This window comes from Aotus nancymaae, unplaced genomic scaffold (genome assembly GCF_030222135.1).
Source record: "Aotus nancymaae isolate 86718 unplaced genomic scaffold, 86718_ANA_hifiasm-v0.15.2.pri h1tg001256l, whole genome shotgun sequence".
In the NCBI taxonomy this organism is placed as follows: Eukaryota; Metazoa; Chordata; class Mammalia; order Primates; family Aotidae; genus Aotus; species Aotus nancymaae.
Window position 1 is genome coordinate 1 of NW_026989672.1, and position 7,500 is coordinate 7,500.

General features: G+C 57.3%; 1 long non-coding RNA gene across 1 annotated transcript in view; it reads left to right on the forward strand.

Moving 5' to 3' along the window:
- Positions 1 to 565: 565 nt before the first annotated feature.
- LOC135273368 (uncharacterized) overlaps positions 566 to 7,500 on the forward strand; it is a 20,252-nt gene continuing 13,317 nt past the window's right edge. Inside the window, exon 1 of the long non-coding RNA XR_010341152.1 lies at positions 566 to 638. This is a non-coding gene — a long non-coding RNA (uncharacterized LOC135273368). The remainder of the gene's footprint in view (positions 639 to 7,500) is intronic.

A 7,500-nucleotide genomic window follows, 5' to 3' on the forward strand; every position in this document is an offset into this window, starting at 1 on the left:
GAATTGGGAAAGGAGGGAGTTTTTATTTCTGTGACTGCTGACGGGGAAACGGAAGGCCTGGAAAATATCGCCAGACCGACTCAAAGTTACAGAGGATGTCAGGGCCTGTATACCTTCCGAGCTCTCTGTGTACGTGTAACAGTGCGTATTCACCTCAAGAGGGAAGCGATTTTTTTTTTCCTTTTTTTTTTTCCTTCCCCGCCCCCGGAGTCTTGCTCTGTCGCCCAGGCTGAAGTGCAGTGGTGAGATCTCGGCTCAGTGCGACCTCCACCTCCCGAGTTCCAGCGATTCTCCTGCCTCAGCCTTTCGAGGGCCTAGAGATGGTGGTTTCGTCGCGTGGACCGGGCTGGTTTGGAACTCCTGACCTCAGGCGACCCGCCCGCATCTGCCTCTGCCTCTGCCTCTGCCTACTAGAGTGCAGGGGTGACGGGCGTGGGCCGCTAGGCCCCGGCCTGCTTTTTCTTTTGTCACTAGAAAAGAAAATAGTGCGGGCCCTCTCGTGATCACGGTATAAACCCTTCTATACTGTGGAATACGGCGCGCGTGTGCGTGCGTGCGTGCGTGCGTACGTAGGTGCGTGTGTTTCTGTGTGTATTGCCGAGTCATGGTGCTTCCTTCCCCCGCAGGGGCTCCGCTCGGTTAGTTGTGGGGATAATGCCTGGGAGGGTGCCGGGCTGACACTTGCATATGTTGTCTTCGGGCGTCACCTAGCGGTCACGGTTCTTGAAGGTCTAGGCGGCATACGGGACGCTCTGGCCGCCCGCCCGCAGTCAGGAGCGATTGTGGCTTCTCTCCGCTACCCGCCGCCCCGCCCACGCCCCGAGCTCACCCGCCCCCGCCCCGCCCCGCCCCCACCTTGGTCCGTCCGTCCGTCCGTCCGTCCCCCTCACTCCCTCGTTGCCCAGAAGACCCCTGGAGACCCTGGCTGGGCCCGATTGTTCTTCTCTTTGATCCGTTGTTTCCCTTTCTCTCTTCGTGTCTTTTTTTTTTTTTTTTTTTTTTTTGAGACGGAGTTTCGCTCTTGATACCCAGGCTGGAGCGCAATGGCGCTGTCTCGGCTCACCGCAACCTCCGCCTCCTGGGTTCAGGCAATTCTCCTGCCTCAGCCTCCTGAGTAGCTGGGATTACAGTCACGCGCCACCGTGCCCAGCTAATTTTTTGTATTAGTAGAGACGGGGTTTCACCATGTTGACCAGGATGGTCTCGATCTCTTGACCTCGTGATCCACCCGCCTCGGCCTCCCAAAGTGCTGGGATTACAGGCTTGAGCCACCGCGCCCGGCCTCTTCGTGTCTTTTTAACCCATATGGACTCTGCTGCCTGGGTTTTATGGATGACAGCTCCACTTTAGGCCTTGCCGTTAGTGGGGACTTTCCTGATTCTCCTCAGTTGTAGTGAAAGCAGGTAGATGTCAAGAGCGTGCAAGTAAATGGCATTTCCCAGAAGTCATCGAATGGGTGTGGAGGAAGAAACATGCGGTGCCCCCCTTTCAAGGCAGCGATGCCAGCAATAATGAATTAGGTGTCATTGCTGGAGTCGGCTTGTTTCCTGAGTTGCCCTCCGTGCCCACCCCCACCCCAGGCTTGAAAACATTCTAGAATAACCCACTGTGCCTCCGTCCCTTCCCCTTCCTCTTTCTGTCCCCTTCTGCTTGCTCCCCTCGGTTTCTCTCGTTCCAGTCAGGCATATCCTCTCCACTCCACCCCCACCCCCACTCCTTAGGTAAATTCAACCACCCTGGCCTGGGCCCTCATAGTCATTTTTTTTTTTTCATTTTTAAGATAGAGTCTCGCTCTGTCGCCCAGGCTAGAATGCAGCGGTGTGATCTCTGCTCACTGCAACGTCTGCCTCCCGGATTCAAGCAATTCTCCTGCCTCAGCCTTCTGAGTGGCTGGGGTTACAGGCATGCGCCACCACGCCTGGAGAACTTTTTCCTTTTCTTTATACGTTAAAATTAAAGAAGTTTTTTTGTGTTTTTAGTAGAGACGGGGTTTCACCATGTTGGCCAGCCTGGTCTTGAACGCCTGACCTCAGGTGGTCCACCCGCCTCAGCCCCCCAGAGTGCTGGGATGACAGGCTTGAGCCTCCGCGTCCGGCTCATAGTCACTTTTAACGGTTACGTTAAGTGTAAATTTTTATTTTCCTGGCCAACATATTAGTAAGGTGGAAGGTGTGTCGTAGCCCCTACCTGGGCCTTACTATGCTTTTAGAGGATTAAAAAACAAGAAAATAGGCCGGGCGCGGTGGCTCAAGCCTGTAATCCCAGCACTTTGGGAGGCCGAGGCGGGTGGATCACGAGGTCGAGAGATCGAGACCATCCTGGTCAACATGGTGAAACCCCGTCTCTACTAATACAAAAAAATTAGCTGGGCACGGTGGCGCGTGCCTGTAATCCCAGCTACTCAGGAGGCTGAGGCAGGAGAATTGCCTGAACCCAGGAGGCGGAGGTTGCAGTGAGCCGAGATCGCGCCATTGCACTCCAGCCTGGGTAACAAGAGCGAGACTCCGTCTCAAAAAAAACAAACAAAAAAAAAAACAAGAAAAGATCTTTCTATCCTTTCTCCTTTTGTTTCTGTCTTCCTAATTTCCTTTTCCAGCTCTTTCTTTCTTTCTTTGTTTCTTTCGTGGTTTCTGTGTTTCCTTGTATTTTGTCTTTTTTTGCGACAGAGTCTCACTCTGTCACCCAGTTCTGTGTTTCTTTCGTGGTTTCTGTGTTTCTTTCGTTGTTCCTGTGTTTCTTTCGTGGTTTCTGTGTTTCTTTTGTTGTTCCTGTGTTTCTTTCGTTGTTTCTGTGTTTCCCTTTTTTTTTTTTTGAGACAGAGTGCCACTCTCTCACCCAGTTCTGGTTCTTTCGTTCTTTCTGTGTTTCTTTCGTTGTTTCTGTGTTTGCTTTCCTTTATTTTCTTTTTGCGAGACAGTCTCACTCTGTCACTCGGTTCTGTGTTTCTTTCGCTGTTCCTGTGTTTGTTTGTTTGTTTGTTTCTTTCTTTCTTTCTTTCTTTCTTTCTTTCTTTCTTTCTTTCTTTCTTCTTCTTTCTTTCGAGACAGAGTCTCACTCTGTCACCCAGTTCTGTGTTTCTTTCGTTGTTCCTGTGTTTCCTTTTTTTTTTTTTTTTTTTCTCCTTTTTTTTTTTTGAGACAGAGTCTCACTCTGTCACCCAGGCTGGAGTGCAATGGCGCGATCTCGGCTCGCTGCAACCTCCGCCTCCCGGGTTCAGGCGATTCTCCTGCCTCAGCCTCCTGAGTAGCTGGCATTACAGGCAAGCGCCACCATGCCCAGCTAATTTTTTGTATTTTTAGTGTAGACGGGGTTTCACCATGTTGACCAGGATGGTCTCGATCTCTTGACCTCGTGATCCACCCGCCTCGGCCTCCCAAAGTGCTGGGATTACAGGCGTGAGCCACCGCGCCCGGCCTAGTTCTGTGTTTCTTTTGTTGTTTCTGTGTTTCTTTCGTTGTTCCTGTCTTTCTTTCTTTCGTTGTTCCTGTCTGTCTGTCTGTCTGTCTGTCTGTCTTTCTTTCTTTCTTTCTTTCTTTCTTTCTTTCTTTCTTTCTTTCTTTCTTTTTCTTTCTTTCTTTCTTTCGAGACAGAGTCTCACTCTGTCACCCAGTTCTGTGTTTCTTTCGTTGTTCCTGTGTTTCCTTTTTTTTTTTTTTGTAGCTGGGATTACAGGCGCGTGCCACCGCGCCCAGCTAATGTTTGTTTTTTTAGCAGAGACGGGGTTTCAACATTTTGGCCAGGCTGGTCTCGAACTCCTGACCTTGTGATCCACCCGCCTCGGCCTCCCAAAGTGCTGGGATTACAGGCATGAGCCACCGTGCCCGGCCTCTGCGTTTCTTTGTCTCTCTTTCTCTCTCTCTCTCTCTCTCTCTCTCTCTCTCTCTCTCTCTCTCTCTCTCTCTCTCTCTCTCGCTGTTTCTTTCTCTCTGTCTCTCTGTCTCTCTGTCTTTCTTTCTAGACGGAGCCTTGCTGTGTCGCCAGGCCAGATAGTGTTTAGTACCGAATTTTATTTTCTCCATTTTCTGTCTTTTTCTTCCTTCCTTCCTTTCTTTCTTTCCTCCTCCTCCTCCTCCTCCTCCTCCTCCTCCTCCTCCTCCTCCTCCTCCTCCTCCTCCTTCTTCTTCCCCTTCTTCTTCTTTTTTAATTTTCACCTTGATGCAGGTGGGCGAACGCTGAAAAAGGCATTAGCCTCTTCTTTCTTTCTTTCTTTCTTTTTCTTTCTTTCTTTCTTTCTTTCTTTCTTTCTTTCTTTCTTTCTTTCTTTCTTTTTCTTTCCCTCCTTCCTCCCTCCCTTCTGTCCTTTTATCTGTTCCTTTCCTTTATTCTTTCTTTCTTTCTTTGTCTTTTATACTTTCTTTTTTCCTCTCTTTCGCCCTTCTTTCCGTCATCTCTTTCCTCATTCTTTCTCTTTTTCATCTTTCTTCATTTTCCACCTTTCATCATATACCTTCTCCAGATTTTTTAAATTCTGTCTGTTTTCTCCATCTCCTTCCTCCCCGCTCCCTGCTTGCTTTCTTCCCTCCCTCCTTCCTCCATCTCTCTTTTTTCTATCCCCTCCCTCCCTCCCTCCCTCCCTCCCTCCCTCCCTCCCATCCCCCACCCCGTGTGGATTGTGAACGTGTCCTCATTCGGCGTCTCTCTGTCACCTGAACGACTCGCGCCCGAGTCCTGTGTGTTCTTTCTCCCTCCGAGATGCATCTCCAAACACCCACACGTCATGGGCTTGTCTTTTGACTCTGTCTCGGTCTACGCAGATACACGTTTGGAGGAGCGTTTCTGTGGGGTTGGGGTGGAGGGGCTGTGTTTTCGGCCTCGGGAAGACTTTCTCGACTCACGGTTTCGGTTTTGCGGTCCGCCGGCCGCCCTGCCATCCGGATGTGTCTCGGTGACAGGTTTGGGATGGTGACATGTCGCCGGTTTTCGGGCTCCATCTGGTGGCCGCTTTTATATGGTTCTCCTGGCTTCCAGAGCTCCGGTGGCAGCTGCTGAGCGAGGGGAGCGTCCCTGCTGTGAGCTAGGCAGAGCTCCGGAAAGCCTGCGGCTGTCAGCGGGGCTGTCCCTGTGGCGCCAGAGCTCTGGCGAGTCACTTGTGAGTCAGAGCACGGGCGTGCAGGGCTATATAGGGGCAGGCTGTCGCCGAGTTTCCAGGCCCGAGCGAGGTGTGCGGGCTGCCGGGGCTGGTCGACCAGCACGCCGTAGCTCCCGAGGCCCGACCCGCGACCCGCGGGGACCCTCCGGGCATGGCGCGGGTGGCCGGGGACGCCCCTCCCCGGCCCTGTCGCGGGCCTGTGCGGGCCCTGGCCGCCTGAGGCACCCGCCGAATCTCTTTTCCAAGTTCTCGTGGGGAGTCGGTGGCCGTCCTGCGCCGTCCTCCCGGGGTGCCGTACCCGGCTGCGGTCCCTCTGCTGTGATACTTTTCTTCCAAGTCCGCGTTCGTAGTCGGAGAGTGGTCCCTGAGAGCGCCTTCGGTCCCTCGTGTGTCCCTCGCGTGTGAGGGGACGGCCGAATGGGTCTCGCTCTGGAGGCACGGGTCGGCCCCTGCGTGGCACCGGTGGCCCGGAGGGCGTCCCTGGTCTTGGGGGTCGACGAGACGGCCCTGGGTGCTCCGTGTGTGGCTGCGATGGTGGCCTTTTTGGGGACAGATGTCCGTGTCGTGCGTTTCTGAGTCGGTGGTGTGGCCGGTGACTCGACCCCCTGCCCCCCAGGGTGGGTATATCTTTCACGCTGAGTTTGAATTTTGGGCCACCGGGTTGTTGCTGACACGCTGTCCTCTGGCGACTTGTCGCTGGAGAGGTCGGGCCTCTGGATGCGTGGGGGTTTATCTGGTCTGGCGGTGACCTGGCTAGCCGGCCCTGCTCTGGCTTGAGCCGCCGGCTGGGGCCCGTGTGCCTTGCCTCTCACGCATCCGTCTGAGTGTCCCGGCTCCCCGGTGCCGCCCTGGGTGGGCCCGGGTCTCCTCTGACCCACCCGGGTGTGGTGGGGAGAGGCCGATGCGGGTGGGGGGCTCCCTTCCGCCTGCGCGTGCGCTCCCCGCTGCGGGCACCTGGGGCGGTCGTGACAACCCCGCTCCGTTGGCTCCGTGCCGTGCGTGTCAGGCGTCCTCCGCTCCCTTGGGGTTGTCCGCCGTCCCTTCCCTCAGAGCGGGGCTGGCCGACCGCGGGCTGTGGTCGGCTCGGTGGTTTGGTGAGGCTGGTGAGGTCCCGTTGCTCCGCTCTGGGTCTTGTTCCGATCGATGTGGTGACGTCATGCTCTCCCGGGCTGCGACCGTTCCGCGGTGGGCGAGGGACGGACCTTCATGGTGAATGGCTCCGCTCTTCTCACCCCACCCGCGGGGGGGCCCCGTGTCTCTCCTCTCCCTGCATGTGTGGGGCTGGTGGTGGGAGGCATTAGGGGTACGGAATCCGGCCCGACCTCGCCGTGCTTCTCCTGTCGTCTGCCTGGCGGGGGCGGCGGGGTCCTCTGACACGGCAGGCATCCCTCGCTCTCGCCTCCTGTGGGTGTTGCCTTGCGGGCGCGGCCCCCCTCCGCGGCGGTGGGGGGCTGTCCCGCCGGCCCGTCGTCCTGCCCTTGCCGGGGTGGTGCGAGCGTTGGCTCCGCTCAGGCCTTTGCGGTGCTCCTGGAGCGCTCCGGGTTGTCACTCAGGTGCCCGAGGCCGAGTGGTGGTGGTGTTCCCGCCCCTGGGGCCCCCTCCTCCGGCTGCTGCCACGGGGGGTCTGCGTGTGGGTCCTGAGGAGGAGCTCAGCTCATTGGAGGGGGTGTGGTCGAGCGAGGTGCGCCTCTCCCGCGTGGGGTAAGGGGTGCCGCAGGTTTTCCTTCTCCTGCTGCCGTAGACCACGGCCCCCCCTCCCTTCCCCAGGTGTCCCTGAGCGCCTCCGTGGCTGGCCCGGTGAGGGGGCGACCGGTGGGTTGGGGGAGCGTGACCCGCCCTCGGTGAGAAAGCCTTCTCTAGCGATCTGAGAGGTTGTGCCTTGGGGTGTACCGGATTCCCCCGGCTCGCCGCCTCTCTCTGCGTTGTGGTAGCGCTGCCGTCAGCGATTGGATTCGCTCACGTGTAGGCAGAGTTCCCTCTTCTCGGTGATGGGAGAGAGAGGGGTCCGCCGGTCCCCGCGGTGGGGACCGAGCGCCGCTCGATGCCTACTGTGGCCCGCGCCTCCCCCCTCTGAGTCGGGGGAGGGTCCCGCTGGGCCTGGCCCGGTGTCCTGGCCGTTGGGGGCGTCGTAGCTTGAACGCTGGGTGCGCGTGGCGTGTCCAGTCTGGCGTGTGAGCCGGCTCTCTGTCCGCTCCCGTGCCGTGCCGAGCCGTGGCCGGTGCCGATGGCCGCGCTGTGTGCGGGGCAACGGGTCGGGCCGCCTGGGCCTGGGAAACCGTCCCCCACGGTGGGGCGTGCCGGTCTCCCGGAGCGGGACCGGGTCGGGGATGGACGAGATTCTGGGCACGTTGCCCCGGTGTCGGGCTGGTCGCTTTTGGGGCCCCCGGTGGGTGGGGTCTGGGTCCCGTGAG